Below are 19,649 nucleotides of genomic sequence, written 5' to 3'. Positions count from 1 at the left end.
TTAAAGGTCATCCAGACCAATGGTGTCAAACTCAAAAAGAAACAGGATGGGGGGCAGCTGGGTAGTTCAGTGGAGTGAGAGTCAGGCCTAGAGACAGGAGGTCCTAGGTTCAAACCCGGCCTCAGCCACTTCCCAGCTGTGTGACCCTGGGCAAGTCACTTGACCCCCATTGCCCACCCTTACCACTCTTCCACCTATGAGACAATACACCAAAGTACAAGAGTTTAAAAAAAAAACTATACAAAAAAAAAAAAAAGAAACAGGACGACTAAATCATAGTAAAGATGTCTATAGATCACACAAATATGAACTTAGAAAACCACATATTAACATAATCTCTGTTCTTTTATATTTTAATTGCTTTTGCTAAATATTTCCACCAGATCCCAAACTGCACTCAATGTGTCTAACACTTCTTAATCTCATTCAATGTTACAGTTAGCTGTGTTAATTAGTCAAAATTTATAGATTCAGGGCATAAAAGAAATTAGGAAATTAGACAGAAATAAGAAGAAATCAGGATGTGGTCTTTTTTTGTACTTTTTATAAAACTAATTATAATCAAAAAATTAGTAATGTATTTCATCAGGGTTGCCATTAGCAAGAAAATAACACAGAAAAAGCAAAACATTTATGAACTAAGAAACATGGGTTTCAAGCCTATTGATGAAGACAATTGATTCATTTCAGGCTTAAGAAAATTTATTATTTCATGGCACCTAATTTAATATGAGGTTAGATATCCTTTATTATTCATAGCATCACAGAATAGCAAAGGAAATATCAGACTTGGGAGTCTGAAAAATAAAACTTAACTTTTAAGACTGCCCTACCATGTCCTAGCTTGAGACCTTAGGCATCAGTAAATATCACTGAGCCTCGGGTTTTCTTACCTGCAAAATGGAGATAATAACGCTTGTCTCAGCTACCTCACAGAGTTATCAAATGAGATCATGCATGAAAAAATATTTGTTAAGTATAAGGTGCTCCATAAATTGAAGCTATTACTACTTGGTATCTAGTATGTCCTACAAATGAAATTTGCCAACGACAGGTGCTTGGGGTTAACATCTTCATATATTCAAATGCAAAATTACATATAGTAATATTTCCTTCAATTATTAATTAAGTGGCATGACTTAAGGTCTTTCACCATCTTTGTCTCCTTTTATGGCTACTTTCTTGCTTATCTCTCAAAAGCAATGCCCAGAAATGAATGTAGTGCTAGAAATATCCATATGTCCATAGAAAAAAAAAAACTGTAGAACTTGGATATCTTTATTCCTGGATGCTCTGCCTCTCTCAGGGCTACTCATGATTACTTCCTTGGGTTGGGAGAGGAGGGGATGCTGACTCACATATTTTGACCAATGATGAGTTTGCACCATTTCTTAGGCCTTTCCTTCAGAATCAAGAACTGTGTACTAAGAAATCAGGAAGGTGATAGTTTAGTATTTGACTCCCTAGTGCCTCCAAGATAAAATAGAAACTTCTCATTTTAACATTTAAAGTCCTATATAATTCTTATCCCAACCAAACTTTCCAGACTTTTTGCATATTAGTCATTTTCACACATTCCATGTTCTGATCAAATTGGCCTACTTTATACTGCCCTGATTGAACATTCCATCTCCCATTTCTTTGTCTTTACCCCTTAGAATCCTTGACTTATTTCAAAAGTCTGCTTCTGTATCTCCTTCTTCCAAAATCCATTTCTGATCCCTCCTAATTTTTATTGTCCTTTCTCTTTTCAAATTATCTTGTCTTTACTTATCTGTAAAAAAAACATTCACCCACTGGAGTTAAATATATTGAAGAAAGGGACTGATTCCTTTTTGCCTTTATATTTTTAGGGCCTAGCATAGTGTCCCCTACTGAGTAAGTTTTTAATAAATGCTTATAAAAATTGGATTTATAAAAAAAGGGCAACTGAAATACAAAGAAAAAAGTTTTTAAAAAAGCTCAGAGGAGTTTAAAAAGAAGTCTGCCAGACTTATCTGATTTGGAAGATGCAGTCACAGTGAGAGTCAGCTAAACAGTTAGCAAGAAAATACAAGAGGGTCTGAAGGAGACACAGATTAACTTTTCCTTCTGAATTTTCCATGTAGATATCCATGAATGTTTAAGAAGAATGAATAATTATAGAAGCAGACTCATGCCCAAGTGAGCACAAATGCTTACATTGTGCTTTGAGATTCTAGTAATAATAATCATCCTCCTCCTTCTGGCTCCCAGGATTTGATAGCTCCTGGGTTTATTTAGTCACCACCTCAGCCAATTGAGCTCAGTTCTCAGATTGGGAGCCTCTAAAAGTTGTCACTATGACGGATTGCTTCTGGAAAATTAGTCTGGCTTCGGATGGTGAGATCTGGAGAGAGGGTTTGTTTTGGTTCTAAGACTTGAACAGTGAAGTTTTCCGTTTCCTGGGGCTTTGATGGAAGCAGGACTTAGTACTTTCTCATTTGTTGATACTAGCACTGAATTGAGCAGATTTGCTTGGCTCTGCAAGGGTGGTATTCCAATAGCTTAGAAGTGAACAAAGAGATCAATTCTCATCTAATGTAGTTGAGAATAAAAAATGAAAGCGTGGAGATGTCATGATACTGCAAGGTCAATGGAGAAAGCATTGTGACAGAACCTTAAAGGATGAAATGAAATAAGAGAATTTCCTTCTCAGACTCTCTTCTTCTGTCCCAAGCATCCTCTCCTTGAACATCTTTTCCTTCTGTCCAATGACTTCTCAGGGAGTGAACAGGAAATGATCATAGGACAAGAAACCTCCCAATTCACCTTGTCCACACTCCTCATTTTATAAATAAAGTAAGTATCAGAAACCCAGAGAATTGATAAAGTTCAATCAAGATCATTCAGCCAGTTATTATGGGTCCCTGGGACTCGAACTCAGTGTTCTGACTTAAAGTAAAAAAAAAAATAAACTATTTCTTCCTCTCTAGTATTGTATGATATCAAGATATTGCTGTATTTGGCACTCAGGAGAATAACCAAAACCAGAAGTCTACCCTCCCCCATTAGCTCTGACCAAGTTATGGAATGTATGATAATATTATGTTAAATAGGGATAATTCTCTCTGGGAAAAAAAAAGCAAAACAGTTCAACTGATCTGGTATTGATTTATTCACTCTAAAATTTTTTTTTATCTGTGTGGGTCATGGTGAAATATTTGGTCTATGTCATGCCAGAGGAAAGAAAGAAAAATGGCATGAATGCAAGCCCTGATTCTGCAATAATGGTTATCAACCACTTGCCCCATCAAAACAATCACATGTTTGGTCAGAGGGGTCACATCCACATGTCTATTCAGAATATCAAATAAAGCTTACTGTATTCATTGACACGGAATTCTATATGGGCAAAACTGGGAAGAGATTCACAAATGCTTTGACCAATCAACCATTGAACCTAAAGGAAAGATTTAACCTATTTAGAGAGGACACTCTTGTGAAATTTTCTTGGCTAACTCCTCATTTCAATTCAGCTACTTGCTGGATTTCAAATGTTTCCCAGATGGATAAGCAAAACAAAAGTTGGCAGTATGAACAACTGTCAAAAGCAGCCAGGAAATGGACATGTCTTTAGGAATAGATAAAGCCAATAAAGGAACCTAAACATTTGATCTAGTACATGCATCTGTTATTAACAAGGGCTTTTGCATGCAATCATTGCCTAGTGGCTCTGTGTACAGTGCTAGACTTTATACATTTATCCTGAAGATTCTGGGACTTACCTGTCTACTGTTATGAGTAAGATTAGATTAGCTGGTTATTAGGTATTGATTATATATTGATTAGGAAGTACCTAGCAGGAAGGAGCTGGAGCTGGGAATTCCAGGTTGGAATGAAGGAGGAGGAAGTCTGTCTGTGCCCTGAGTAAGGACTCCATTAGTGGTAGGCAAAACTGTTGCCAGCCTGGGAGACCTCAGAGCAAAGGACACCCTGCTTCCTGGTTTTCCCCTGGGATCCTGTGTGGTGTGGCATCTAGTAAAGGACAAGATCTACAAAGCAAAGAGAAGAGGTGTAGTTTGAGTTCTGGCGGACAGTGCTTCAAGCAAAACCCTTACTACTTGGTTCCTGAGACAACTTTAGCTCCCAGCATCCAGAGATTATCAGTGGATTGCAGTGAGAATCCCAAAGCCACAAAAGCCCTAGCTGTACTCAAGCCTGGCAGGTTCCAGGTTTGAGGCAGAAACCCAAAGACTCCATTTATAGCTCCTTGGGCCCTGTTAGTTTAGATCACTTAGATAAGAGTAGAATAAGTCCTCCCATTGCCCTGTGGTTTTATCGCTTAGATTTTAAGTATAGAAATCCTTTCCCACCTTTTAGTCTAACATAATTAAAGCTGTTAAGTCCCTTTTACCTTGTTAGCCTGTTACTATACTCTGGTCTAGTGGAAGCTGGGTCACAGTTAAGATCAACTGCCATTCCTGTGGAGAATCAGTAAAACTCTGGTCTCTTCACCCTGGTCCAGTCTCTCATAAATCCTAGAGTGTGTTCCCACAAACCACTTAGTTTATTGTAATATCCCTGGTGACCCCATTACCTTACATATATTTTCCTACACTATAAATACTCTTGATTCCATCCCTTCTGACATTCTCCAATGATCTGGTCCATCAATTATTTCCTCTTTCAAAAAAAATGTTTAGCCTCTTCTCAAATGATTCCTTCTCATGCATCTTCAGATATGGACTTGAAGAAATCAACATGTGACCCTCCCAGAGTCCCTTCTGGGTTCATTCTCCTTCCTTCTTTACAGTGCCAAACCTTAGAATGTATGTACTTCGCATTTCTACTTCATACCTACCAGATACCTCCTTGTCATTCATCTTCCTATCCCCCAAATTTTACTGTATCTGCTCTCTCACTGGCAACCCATGAACTTCCTTTTTTAAACATTTATTAATATTTACTTTTTAGAAAAGTTAAAATGGTTACATAATTCATGCTTTTACTTTCCCATCGCCACCCTTAACCCCCCACCCACGGCTGATGCGTATTTCCACTGGTTTTAACATGTGTCATTGAGCAAGACCTATTTCCAAATTGTTGATCATTGCATTGGTGTGGTAGTTTCGAGTCTACATCCCCATTCATGTCTGCCTCAACCCATGTGTTCAAGCAGTTGTTTTTCTTCTGTTTCCACTCCTGCAGTTCTTCCTCTGAATGTGGGTAGTGTTCTTTACCATAAATACCTCAGAATTGTCCTGGGTCATTGCATTGCTGCTAGTACAGAGTCCATTACATTCGATTTTACCACAGTGTGTCAGTCTCTGTGTACAGTGTTCTTCTGGCTCTGCTCCTTTCACTCTGCATCAGTTCCTGGAGGTCTTTCCAGTTCACATGGAATTCCTCCAGTTTACTATTCCATATAAAATAGTATTCCATCACCAGCATATACCACCATTTGTTCAGCCATTCCCAAATTGAAGAGCATACCCTCATTTTCCAGTTTTTTGCCACCACAAAAAACACAGCTATAAATATTTTCATACAAGTCTGTCTGTTTATTTATGATCTCTTTGGGGTACAAACCCAACAATGGTATGGCTGGATCAAAGGGCAGGCAGTCTTTTATCGATCTTTGGGGATAGTTCCAAATTGCCAGCCATAATGGTTGGATCAGTTCACAACGCCACCAGCAATGCATTAATGTCCCAGTTTTGCCACATCCCCTCCAGCATTCATTACTATCCTCTACTTTCATTTTAGACAATCTGCTAGGTGTGAGGTGATACCTCAGTGTTGTTTTGATTTGCATTCACTAATTATTAGAGATTTAGAACATTTTCTCAAGTGCTAATTGATACTTTTGATTTCTTTATTTGAAAATTGCCTTTTAATGTCTTGCCCATTTATCAATTGAGGAATACCTTGATTTTTTATACAATAGGTTTTACTCTTTGTATATTTGAGTAATTAGACCCCTGTCAGAGTTTTTTCTTATAAAGATTTCTTCCCAATTTGTTGTTTCCCTTCTGATTTTCACTACATTGTTTTTGTTTGTACAAAAGCTTTTTAGTTTGATATAATCGAAATCATTTATTTTACATTTTGTAATTTTCTCTAACTCTTGCTTAGTTTTAAAATTTTTCCTTTCCCAGAGATCTGACAACTACACTATTCTATGTTCACTTAACTTATTTATAGTTTTCCTCTTTATATTCAAGTCCTTTACCCATTCTGAATTTATCTTGGTGTAGAGTGTGAGATGTTGATGTAAACCTAATCTCTCCCATATTGTTTTCCAAATTTCCCAGCAGGTTTTGTCAAATAGTGGATTTTTGTCCCCAAAGTTGGGCTTTTTGGATTTATCACACACTGTCTTGCTGATGTCACTTACTCCAAGTCTATTCCACTGATCCTCCCTTCTGTCTCTTAGCCAGTACCATACCATTTTGATAACCGCTGTTTTATAGTACAGTTTAATATCTGGTACTGCTAGGCCCCCTTCCTTCACATTTTTTTCATTATTTCCCTTGATATTCTTGATCATTTGTTATTCCAGATGAACTTTGTTAGAGTTTTTCCTAATTCAGTAAAAAAGTTTTTTGGTAGTTTAATAGGTATGGCACTAAATAGGTAAATTAATTTGGGTAGAATGGTCATTTTTATTATGTTAGCTTGTCCTACCCATGAGCAATCAATATTTTTCCAATTGTTTAGATCTAGTTTTAATTGTTTGGAAAGTGTTTTGTAGATGTTTTTGTAAAATTCCTGTGTTTGTTTTGGTAGATAGATTCCTAAGTATTTTATATTGTCTAGGGTGATTTTAAATGGTATTTCTCTTTCTACCTCTTGCTGCTCTAATGTGTTGGAAATATATAGAAATGATGATGATTTATGTGCATTTATTTTGTATCTTGCAACTTTGCTAAAGTTGTTGATTATTTCTACAAGCTTCTTAGTTGATTCTCTAGGATTTTTTAAGTAGACCATTATATCATCTGCAAAGAGGGATAGCTTAGTCTACTCATTGCCTATTTTGATACCTTCAATTCCTTTTTCTTCTCTAGTTGCTACTATTAGTGTTTCTAGTACAATGTTAAATAATAGTAGAGATAATGGGCATCCTTGTTTCACTCCTGATCTTATTGGAACGGCTTCTAATTTATCCCCATTGCATATGATGCTTGTTGATGGTTTTAGGTATATACTGTTTATTATTTTTAGGAAAGGTCCTTCTATTCCTATACTTTCTAGGTTTTTCAATAGGAATGGGTGCTGTATTTTGTCAAAGGCTTTTTCAGCATCTATTGAGATAATCATGTGATTTTTGTTTGTTAGATTGTTGATATGGTCAATTATGTAGATGGTTTTCCTAATGTTGAACCATCCTTGCATTCCTGGTATAAATCCCACCTAATCATGGTGGATGATGCTCTGGATCACTTGCTGGAATCTCTTTGCTAATATTCTATTTAAAATGTTTGCATCTATGTTCTTTAGGGAAATCGGTCTGTAGTTTTCATTCTCTGTTTTTGATCTACCTGGCTTTGGAATCAGTACCTTATTTGAGTCATAAAAGGAATTTGGTAGGACTCCTTCTTTGCTTATTATATCAAATAATTTGTATAGTATTGGGATTAGTTGCTCTTTGAATGTCTGATAGAATTCACTTGTGAATCCATCAGGCCCTGGCGATTTTTTCTTAGGGAGTTCTTTGATGGCTCATTCGATTTCTTTTTCTGATATGGGATAATTTAGGTATTCTATTTCTTCTGCTGTTAATCTAGGCAATTTGTATTTTTGAACATATTCATCCATATCTCCTAGATTGCTATATTTATTGCCATGTAATTGGGCAAAATAGTTTTTAATGTTTGCCTTAATTTCCCTTTCATGAGAGGTGAGGTCTCCTTTTTCATCTTTGATACTGTAAATTTGGTTTTCTTCTTTCCCTTTTTTATTAGATTGACCAGTACTTTGTATATTTCATATTTTTTTCAAAATACCAGCTTCTAGTCTTATTTATTAATTCAATAGTTCTTTTGCTTTCAATTTTATTAATTTCTCCCTTGACTTTTAGTATTTCTAATTTAGTTTTCATCTGGGGATTTTTAATTTGCTTGCTTTCTAATTTTTAAGTTGCATGCCCAATTCATTAATCTCTGCCCTCCCTAATTTGTGAATATATGCACTCAATGATATAAATTTCCCACTGAGTACTGCCTTGGCTGCATTCCACAGAGTTCAGTAGGATGGCTCATCATTGTTATTCTCTTCAATGAAATTGTTGATTGTTTCTATGATTTTTTCTTTGACTAGCTGGTTTTGGAGAATCATATTATTTAATTTCCAATTAGTTTTTGATTTGCCTGTCCAGGTCCCCTTACTAATTATTATTTTTATTGCATTATGATCTGAGAAGGTTACATTTATTATTTCTGCTCTTTTGCATTTGTATACAATGTTTCTATGCGCTATTTCATGGTAAATCTTTGTGAATGTACCATGTACAGCTGAAAAGGTGTATTCCTTTTTGTCCCTCTTTATTTTTCTCCACATATCTATTATATCTCAATTTTCTAGGACTTCATTTATCTCTCTTACCTCTTTCTTTTTTATTTTTTGTTTGATTTATCTAGGTCTGAAAGAGGGATATTTAGATCTCCCACTAGTATGGTTTTACTATCTATTTCCTTCTTGAGATCTACCAGTTTCTCCATTATGAATCTGGTTGCTATGCCATTTGGTGCATACATATTGAGCAATGTTATTTCCTCATTGCCTATACTTCTTTTAATCAGGATGTAATGACCTTCCCTGCCTTTTTTAATCATATCTATTTTTAATTTGGCTTTGTCAGAAATCACAATAGGCACTCCTGCCTTCTTTTTCTCTTTTGAAGCCCAAAAGATTTTGTTTAAGCCCTTTACCTTAAACTTTTGTATGTCCACCCTCCTCATATGTGCTTCTTGTAGACAATATATGGTAGGATTTTGGTTTCTAATCCACTCTGCTATTTGCTTCCGTTTTATGGGCAACTTCATCCCATTCACATTCAGAGTTACATTTATCAGTTGTGTATTCGCCAACATTTTTGTATCCTCTCCTAGTTCTACCCCTTCTTCTTACACTATTTCCTTTTAAACTAGTGGTTTGCTTTATGCCAATAACCCTTGTCCCCTCCTTTGATTTAATTCCCTTTCTACCTCCTTCTTTATTATTCCCCTCCTTTTATTTTTAAGGCCTAATCAATTACCTCCCCCTTCTTCTCCCCTCCCTTTTCTGACCTCCCCACTCCCCTGCTCCCCTTTGTTTATCCCTTCTGATTTTCTCAGTAGAGTAAGATAGAGTTTTATATCCCAATGGATATAGCTAATCTTCCATCTCAGGGTTAATTACACTGAGAGTAATTACTCTTAATATTACCTCTTAATGCTCTCTTCCTCTCCTTCTTATAATAGTATTCATCCCTTCCCCTTCCTATGCCCTCTTTGTGTATAATAGAATATCCTACTTTTCTTATTCATTCAAGTTTCTCTTGGTGTCCTCTACTATTCACCCCCCTCTTTCTCACCCACCCCCTTATCATCTTAGACCATTTAGTACTCCAACCTCTCCTGGTGAATAATTCTTCTAATTGCTATAATAGTGGATACTATAACAGTGAATAGAGTTCACTACAGAGAATTACACATAACATTTCTCCATATAGGAATACAAATAATTAGATCTTATTGAAGCCCTTAAAGAGGCAAATTTTAAAATAAGAGTTTTCTTTCTTTCCCCTCTGTTTCTTATTTACCTTTTCATATTTTTTTTTGTGGTTGGATATCCAACTTTCTATTTAGTCCTGATCTTTTCTGAGCAAATACTTGGAAATCTTCTATCTTGTTGAATGCCCATACTTTCCCCTGGAAGTATATAGTCAGTTTTGATGGGTAGATGATCCTTGGTTGTAGACCCATTTCGCTTCCTTTCTAAATATCATATTCCAAGCCTTGAGTTCTTGTAGTGTGGAGGCTGCCAGATGCTGTGTGATCCTGATTGGTGCTCCTTGATATCTGAATTGTCTCTTTCTGGCTTCTTGCAAATTTTTTTCTTTTACTTGGAAGCTCTTTAATTTGGCTATTATATTCCTGGGTGTTGTCTTTTCGGGGTCTAGTGTAGAGGGTTATCTATGCATCCTTTCAATGTCTATATTGCCTTCTTGTTGTAAAACTTCAGGGCAATTTTGCTGAATAATTTCCTTTAGTATGGAGTCAAAATTTCTGTTAATTTTTGCTTTTTCAGGAAGACCAATGATTCTCAGATTATCTCTTCTAGACTTGTTTTTTTGATCTGTCAATTTCTCATTGAGATATTTCATGTTTCCTTCTATTTTATCACTCTTTTAACTTTGTTTTATTTGTTCTTGCTATCTTGAGAGATCATTGGCTTCTATGTGTCCAATTCTTGTCTTTAGATATTATTTTTCTGCTATAAGCTTTTGATTTTCCTTTTTGATTTGGTCTGTCCTGTTTTCCAGCTGTTTGATTTTGTTCGCCAATTTGCTCATCAATTCTTTTGATTTGGGGGCATCTTTTTCGAATTGCCCAATTCTAGGCTTTAGAGAATGGTTTTCCGCTATAATCTTTTGGTTTTCCTTTTCAATCTGGTCATTTCTGGTCTTTGATTTACTTGACTCACTTTCCAATTGAGAGATTCTGCCTTTTTAACAATTATTTTCTTGCCAGATCTTTTCCATCTTTCTCATAGTCTCAGATTTGAACGCTTCCCCACCTGGTGACTCATTTTCATTTTTGGGGAAGGTTTGGATATGGTTACTTGTTTGTTCGCCTCTGCTGTTTGCTTTGTTATCTGGATTTTTTCTGTGTAAAATTTGTCGAATATTAAAGGTTTCTTTTTGGTCTTTCTCTTCTGGGGTTCCTGAGTCTGGCTTGCCATTGTTAGCCCAGCGCCCTATCAGCTTTATCCTCACACCCATGGTGTGTCTGCTTTCTTTAGGCTCCTGAGGTCGCAGGTCTATTTGTTCTCAGGGTCAAGCCTCCTGGTGGTCCCCTTGCTTGTTCTTCTGCCTGAAGCTCCTTTAACAGTCTCAGGGCACTGCTTCCACAGTCATGCACCCCTCTGCACTGGGTCCCCACTCAAGGTCCATGCCTGTGGTCAGGATCCGTGTCTGCCCCGATTCTGTGCCTTCGCCTATGCCTACGCTCAAGGTCCGTGTTCAAAGCCTGCATGTTCTTTAGCCTCCTGGGGTCTTAAGTTTTGCTGCTCTCAGGTACAGGCCCTGGTGATGCCAGGTAGCTGCCAAGGACTTAACGGGTGTCCCAAACTTGCTCTAACTTTTTTGCTTTGGCATTGTAGGTGGTGTGTGTGTGTGTGGGGGGTGTTGCTCAGCTCGCATTTTAGTGAGAGCTGTTCCACCCCTTTATAGCATGTAAATACCCCGATTCCATGTACCTTCAATGCTGTGCCCTGTTGTGGGTACCTTTATTCATCTGGATTTGTTTTTATGTTTTCTTGAGGAGTCCTATATGCGTGAGTTAGGAGAGGTCAAGCAGCTGCTTTTTCTCTGCAGCCATCTTAACCTGAAAACTCTTTTAAAGTATTTTTTAATAGCTTTTAAGAGACCAAAATGTTCCAGGTGTAAAGAAACATGTTTGAGAACCCAAAGCCTAAAAAATTTGTGTTTTAGTCAAACTTGTACAATTTTCCAGGTGGTATATAATGCAGTGAATAGAAGGCCAGGCTTCAAATCAGATTCATCTTCCTGAGTCCAAATCTGGCCTAAGACATCTATTATCTGTGTCACTCTACCAAATCACTTAACCATATTTGCCTCAGTTTCCTCATCTGTAAAATGAGGTTCAGAAGGAAATGGCAAGCCACTCTGGAATTTTTGTCAAGAAAACCTCAAAAGGGGTCATGAAGAGTCAGACATTATTGAAACCACAGAACAACAACTTATTAGGTGCAAAGTATTTCACAAGGGCGAAGATTCTTAACCCAGATTATCACCCCCCAAAGGAGTCCATGTCTAGATTTCAAAGTCTCTGAACTTAGATTTGAAACACACACATACACACACATCTTTAATTTCAATAACATCTCATTGAAATGTGGCATTTATTTTAGTTGTGAAAGCAGGCAATAAAACATTTTTTCCAAGAAGGAACCCGTAGGCTTCACAAGATTGCCAAAGGGATCAAGGACACAAAAAAGATTGAGAATCCCTTGAGATATTAGAGGATGGAAGGTGATACAAAGTTCAGCTACAGCATAGTACAATCTGTAGCACAGATTATAATCTAGTTACAATAAATGCAAAAATTTCATATCTACTTTGAACTTTAGGTAAATACATTAGAGTCCTAAGAAGGATCAGGTAAAAAATATCATTCATTAACCAAGCTTTAAAGAAGATATTATGTATTTAGGGTTTGTTCCCCATAATTCTAAATCCAAGCTTCCCATGTTCCTTCTCACATTATGTGCTATCATAGGGATTATAGAAGTTTTGCGTAGCTCCACCGCTCTCTCTCTTTTCCCCTTTTGAAGCTAGGAAAGCAGGCTTTATGCCAGGCAGGAGAATCTACACACATGGGTTTACTTTTATTTTATATAATTAGGTTTGAACTTCTATTTCTTTTAGTTTATTTTCTTTCTACTTCAAGTGATTATTAATAAACTTTATAAAATATGACACTTGGAATTATTGGATATTAATTTAAATCTTACAATATGGGAAATAAGCCTTAAAGAATAGATAGAAATACATCAGGAATAGGGCAGGTTGAATCCCTTACAGGTATGTAAAACTGTGACATAGAAGACACAGAGGTAGGCAAATGTGTGAGAGCAGGAACTGGATCTAATTCATCTTTGTATGTCTTACTATGCTTAGCACACTGCCCTGAGTATAGTAGGTGTTTAATGGATGTTTAATTAATAGCAAAATCTCACATTATCAGGAAATAACAGTGAGAAGAGAATCTGATGAAGAATACAAATATAATGCATAAATATTTGTATACATACACACACAAATATATTTGCATATACTGAAATGGGGACTTGCTAAACTATGCCCTTGAAAATATTGAACATCTAAGATAGGCAAAAGAGAGGATGGATAGAAAAAAGGAAGGAGGTAAGATTTCATAGGTTTAGCTGAATAGTATTGCCAAAAAAAATACAGAAGATATAGAATAAACGAAACCCTAAACATATAGAAAATTTGAGTCCTATAGTAGTACAGCAATGGGAATGTCTGAAAACCAAAGCGCTGAAATCTGTCCTATTCCTAATGAGTTAGAGGTTGGCAATACAATTTATTGATGACTAAAGCGCTGAGCTTCTTCTTTTTTTCCTATTTGGATGCCTGCCTTAGTGATTAACACCTTCCCAAAACAATGGAGAGAATACGAGAAAGTCATGAGAAGAGCTTTATCATGCTTAACGGTATCTTTACAATTATTCTTAGTGAAAAGGACATGAAACAAAAGGGATGGTGCTAATGTGGTTCAATCTAGGATAGCCCTTGCTTATTTTTTCCTGTTAAAAATGTAAGTATGAAGACTAGTGGGAAGGTCAATATGGCATTCAAGTCATGGGGTTTCCTATTATCATCTAGTTTAGAGCTGAAAGGGATCTAACCTATCATCACTTTTCACTCTCTCATTTGACAAATGAGGATACTGAAGACCAGAGAAGCTCAATGACTTGCCCAAGGTCACATAGATAACAATAAACAATCCTTTTGGCTGTAACTCTTGTCCTCTGTTAATATATTCAATACTCTTTATATTATACTATAGAGCTCTGTGATATAAAAATTCATACTGTGTGACCCTGGGCAAGTCACTTGACCTCCATTGTCCACCCTTACCACTCTTCCACCAAGGAGCCAATACATAGAAGTTAAGGGTTTTAAAAAAATCATATAGGCAAGATCATTGTTGGCTCCCTAAATGAAATATCTGGAATCTAATAAACAATAAATGATTATCAATCAGTTAATTGACTGACTATTAATACAGAAACTTTTGAATATTTGGGCAAGGAAAAAAAGAGGGGATTTTAGGGAAAGATGTTAAGATAAAACCTAATTTCAATGTGACCAAAAATATCTTGTAGCTGGAGTATGAGCATCCTTATATCAGTCTCATGGATACCTGGGTCCAGGGACAATGGTGGTAGAATAGGGAGAAACACTAAAGGACAGGCTCTCCTCTCTGAATCTAACCTCAAATGGTTAGGGACAGGACGTCACACAGGCTCAGGTTTTAGTTAATAACACTTTAAAGACTAGCTATTTGTGAATTCATCAAAATCTTCTTAAATCTATTTATAAGTTCAGTCTGTAATACTCCAGGGTAATAATTTCCATGTTGAGAACCCAAGACATAAACAAGGAGTTCTTTTTATTTGTGCCCAAACTAATGCCTTCAAGTTTTAATGGGTGTCCTTCAAAGATTCCTGTAGTACCATGTTCTGAGTAAATTAGGGTATATTTTCCACAGCACTGTTACTGTTCATTTTTGTGGATATAAACTATTCTAGCACTGGAAGGGATGGAAGATAGCGATATATGCTAGAAATGTTTCATATAAAGACCTAATAGGATCTGTTGCTTGACTGCCTATAGAGTGGAAAACAGAGAAAGAAGAATGAAAGATGTCTAATATCTTGAGCCTTGGAACCTGGGAGAATTGTGTCTCTTTCATGTTAATAGAGAAGGCAGGAAAAACAGCTGGTCTCTGAGAAAAGGGGGGACTATGAAGGCAAAGGTTATATTAGACTGAATGTCCATCTAGTACCTTTGTCCAGCAAGTACCAATATGGCATATTGATTCTCAAGGGAGAGAGCAAGATATTACTTTGGGAGTCATATGCATAGATGACTGAATTCACAAGCGAGAATGAGCTTTGCTAGGAAGAGAATATAGAATGAAAAATAAAAAAAAATCAGGGTTTCAGTGACAGAACACTGGGCATTGCCCACGTTTATGTGGCATCTGAAGGAGGAAGAGCCAGGGAACTACAGAGGCACAGTGAATGGTGAGATAATTTTTGAGAAAAAAAAGTTAAGTTTAGAGTACTCCTCTTTCAGACTAAATATTCTCAGCAACTTCTGAGAGACTTAAATAATGATCCCAAACCCTCTAATATTCCCCTTGCCATACCTAACCTGTCTACTTCAGCTATCTAAGAAGAGAGCTTTTCATATTGCCTCTATCTCTACCTCAAGACTGTTTAGCTGGATGTTGGCACACAATCCCACATTTTTCATTTTCTCAGCCTGAAACCTGAAGTGATCCTAGTGTGACCTGAAGTTAATGTTGGTTGTGTGGGAAAGGTGACTGTTGGCCAGAAGTCTTAAAGTAGCTGCCTGAACTAAATAATCTGTGTTGAAAAAAAATAAAACACTACTGTTTAGCAGAGGGTTACATATATTTGTCAATATGTAATAAGTCTAATCAAAGTCACTTACCTAATTCTCTCCTACCAATCCAAGCTCTTCAGGAGAAGAAAAAATGGGGAAAGGAGAAAAGAAAAGAAGAGAGTATAGCCTAGAGAGAAAAGATATCTCTACTATTTTTAGAAGTTAAAGGCAAAGAATTACAACCACCAGAAGAAAAAGTGAAGTTTTTACTTCTTTCCTTCATCTATGCCTCACTCTACTATAAGATGCTCTTCAAGTGTGGCTCCAGGTTTTTCTAAAAAAAATCAGTACTAGTATTATGTATTAACACGGATGATTAATGGTTATTAACTCTGTAAATATAAAAATCTATGATCTTGTGACTGAGTTTACTTCTTAATTTGCAAATGGTGCCCTCTTCTGGAACAAAACTTAAAGTATTACAAAATGTATCAATTTAGGTTTTGAAGTGAAAAATAAGTTTATATTATGTGGAGAACACTATGCTGGAGTCTTATGAGTAAGAATGACAGTCCTTGCCTTCAGAGAGCTTAAAGTCTGTTCTTTGGACATGATATAAACATCAGTAACTATAATGTGATGAAACAAAGAAGAGAGTGAAATAGTACCCTAGAAACATAGTAGTATATATTAAATATGACTAATATTTTTTTCTTTTTTACCTCATTTTTCCTCTTCTTTTTCTTCTTCCTCCTCCTCCTCATCTTCTTCTTGCTCTTGTTCTTGTTGTTCTTGTTGTTCTTTTTGTTCTTGTTCTTGTTCTACTTCTTGTTGTTCTTGTTGTTCTTGTTCTTGTTCCTCTTCTCTTCTTCTTCTTTTTTCAAACTAAAATTTTACCAGTTTAAGACACTCTTGGTGTGGGAATTTCCTTTGCAGATGCACACTGGCAACTTCTTTTTAGAGAACAGCTTTGATCATTGAGAAATTGTGGTCTGCTCACAATCACACACATAATGTACATTAAGAGGACTTAACTCAGATCTGCCTGATTCCAGGCCAGCTCTCTATCTACTGTATTATGATGTCTCTCTCTATTATTAATACCACAACTACTCATAATGACAATAATAATAACATGTTATTATTACTCAGCTTATTGTATTTTAATATTTTCAAAGAACTTCATTCACAACAAAAACCCTTTAAGGTAAATAGTTTTATTACTATTATTGTCATAAAACCAAAATGAATCTTGACTAAATCACACATTTTACCTTTCAGGAACCTGAGGTCTAGAGATGTGAAAGGACTAAACATAGCTCTCATGAGTGCTCTGAATTTTTTCACAGTGGAATGAAAACCAGAAATCAAAGACCATCTAGTGTCATTTTCCCAGCAATAGTTGTACTTCACTGATAGATCTCTTTAGGTAATTGAAATTTTCACCAGAATCAAAATCATCAGCATTGCAGAGTGAATACAGAAATTAGATATTATCAACTATCACCCCTCCTTACTTGACAAATGAGGAAACTAAGGCCAAAGAGTATTAAGTGGATCACTTAAGGTCACACAGGAAGAACTAATTCTTTTTTGGGGAGAATTCTTCTATCTCTCCTATCACTGTATCTTATTGCAGGCTATCCTAAATGTCTGAATTCTTCAAAGCCCAAATGATTTGAGTTCAATTCTGACAAAGTGGTCCTATAGCTCTAGGAAGGTCATTTAACTTTTAAATGTTCTAAGAGAGTATCTAAGACTATGTAAATTGCAAAGAAGATGTTGAACTGCCTTATTTGAAGACATTTCCTCATCTAGGAGTTCCCTACACACATGAAATCATAGATGAAGTCCTGATCCCAATCTATTTGAGGCATGAGGTAATCCCAGGAAAATTCTGTTACATTTTAAAATTCTTGCATATTTTCCTATTCTCCTCCCATGCACTTTCCCCCTCATTCACATATTTTCTCCTGAATATCTTAAGATATAAGAGAAAAATTTTACTTATATAAATTCTCATCCCTTCCACTGAAAAGACATACACTGATGACTCATTGAGCAATGGGGGATGATAGCATTTCCTCAAAGACTGCCAGTGGAGTTCAAAGGAGGTAGGATGGTATCGCAGAAGGGTGCTCAAATTTGCATCATGGTGTCAATTATTAGAATAGAGCTAGAACTCAAAGCAAAACCCAGCAACAAAGATGATAAAGTTAAACCAAGTGAGATATATATATATATATATATACATATATATATATATATATGTATATATATATATATATCTTTAGCCTACATGTTGGATTGAACTCAACTTGTAGGAACAGATAAAGGGACTCCAGGTGGATAAATGCAGAAACATTGAGTTAAACCTCTCAGTGAAGTAGCCTTAGAGAGGCAACATATTATAATGGAAAGAGTCCAGGTTTAGGAGTTAGAAAAATATGGTTTGAGTTCTGTATCCAACAGTGGGTAATTGACCCTGGGTAACCCATTTAAGCCCTCTCAATCTTGCTTTCTGTCTATGTAAAATGGAGATCATTGTACTTTGTACTGGACCTGACATTCCATGTATGGAATTCCCAGAGTGGAAACTTTCTCCACCAATACAGATAAGTAACCCATCTTAGTCTTACTGTTACTTACAGTCACAGAACGTTAACTGAAGGCAATGAGAGATTACATAACTAACATGTGTCCAAGGCAGGACATACCTACATATTCTAGTATTTCACTGTCTTCAATCCACTGTACTGTGTGCTATTTTATGAATTAAGTTGTTATAAAGAAAACTTGCCATTTCTCATTTAGATTTCCAAACACAGGAGCAGATATTTAGGAGTTTTTCCATGCAGAGAGGTAATGCTCCTTACTAAAGGTTTTTTGGTATAATGGGAGAGACAAAGGTTAACTTAATACAATCAATATGCACCTAGTGCAGAGGAGGCCATGGAAATATCATACATAGAAAGGAGATTTACAACTCGGAATTTCACTTCTTATATTGGGAGTATTTATATTTGTATACTTTCCAGAGATCTAATTTTTCTATATTCAATTTGTTAAACTGTATGGAAAACATAATTCAAAGTGGAAGGAAAATATCTCTATTCTCCCAGGAATCACCACTACACTTATGATGTGTCAATGGGTTTTAGCTCACTAATACCTTTTGGCCTTGATAAAGAGAAACTGTATTTTTGATGAAGTTTTTGGCACTGATCCAGACAAAAGGCTGACATTCTTTCCCATTCCTCCTTCCTTCCAGCCAAGCGTTCTTCAGGCTTGCTTTTTTTTTTTTTTTTCTTTATGAGAGCATCACCACTACTCAAGAGGGCTATACACAGTAAAGGATGTACTTTAAGTTCTTTTTATGGGGCCAAATTATGGACATTTTGCTCATGGTGGAGACTAGAATATAATCCTTTGGACACTATACAAATCCCTGCCTTTAATATAACTTAGGATATTGCTTTATGTCGATGAGCTCTTAATGATCCCTAAAAGCTATCCTCTCCTGTGATGAGCCACAAGATGCTGCCAGGATTCCTTTTACATTGTTTTGAAACTCCTCTAGGCAACGCTGGATAACAGGAATTGACATTTTCATCCAACTTGGAGGTTTCCAAAGGGCTGCCTTCCTTCACAACAACCCTATGATGGTAGATACTGCAATATAATTATTCTGTGTATGTGTGTGTGTGTGTGTGTGTGTGTGTGTTTTCTAGACCTGTGATTTCATTACTGTGTAGAACTCCAAATAGGGAAATTTCTTCAATCTTCAGAGAGTTATACTATCATTGGATTTATAACTAGAAGGTTTGAAGAATTTTTCCAAGGGTTCTGGCAGCCAATTAAGTGTCAGAGGTAGGACTCAGCACTTCCAGACTTTCTGTCCACTAAGCCATGCTCCATCTCCTCTTCATTTTAAGAATGAGCAAATGGAACTTACAGAGGTTAAAAAAAAACTTGCTTACAGTCACAGATAGTCATGGGGGAAATTTAACTTGCAAACTCAAGTCTAATGCACTAGATTCCATTATTTGCTCTGTTTTCTCCACCATATCATTAATACACATCCATGAATTTGTTATTCTAAATTATTGATACTCTAAAGTATGTAATCATGACATTTTAGAAGTCATAATAATAATAGTTTATATTTGTATTTAGTTGATAATGCATTTCTTCCCTTTTTCTTACTCAAAACAAAACAGTATTATTTCCATTTTATACATGCAGGAAACTGAAACTCAAGATTGTTTAAAGAACTTGTCAGAGGTGATAGAGCTATTAA

The 19,649-nt window shown here is 36.2% G+C and overlaps 1 pseudogene; it reads left to right on the top strand.

Annotated features, from left to right (window-relative positions):
- Positions 1–11,117: 11,117 nt before the first annotated feature.
- Positions 11,118–19,649, top strand: part of LOC123234225 — a 91,201-nt pseudogene continuing 82,669 nt past the window's right edge.

This window comes from Gracilinanus agilis, chromosome 2 (genome assembly GCF_016433145.1).
Source record: "Gracilinanus agilis isolate LMUSP501 chromosome 2, AgileGrace, whole genome shotgun sequence".
Taxonomy (NCBI): domain Eukaryota; kingdom Metazoa; phylum Chordata; class Mammalia; order Didelphimorphia; family Didelphidae; genus Gracilinanus; species Gracilinanus agilis.
The sequence above is the reverse complement of the archived record's forward strand: the minus strand, read 5'-3'. Positions and strand labels throughout refer to the sequence as shown.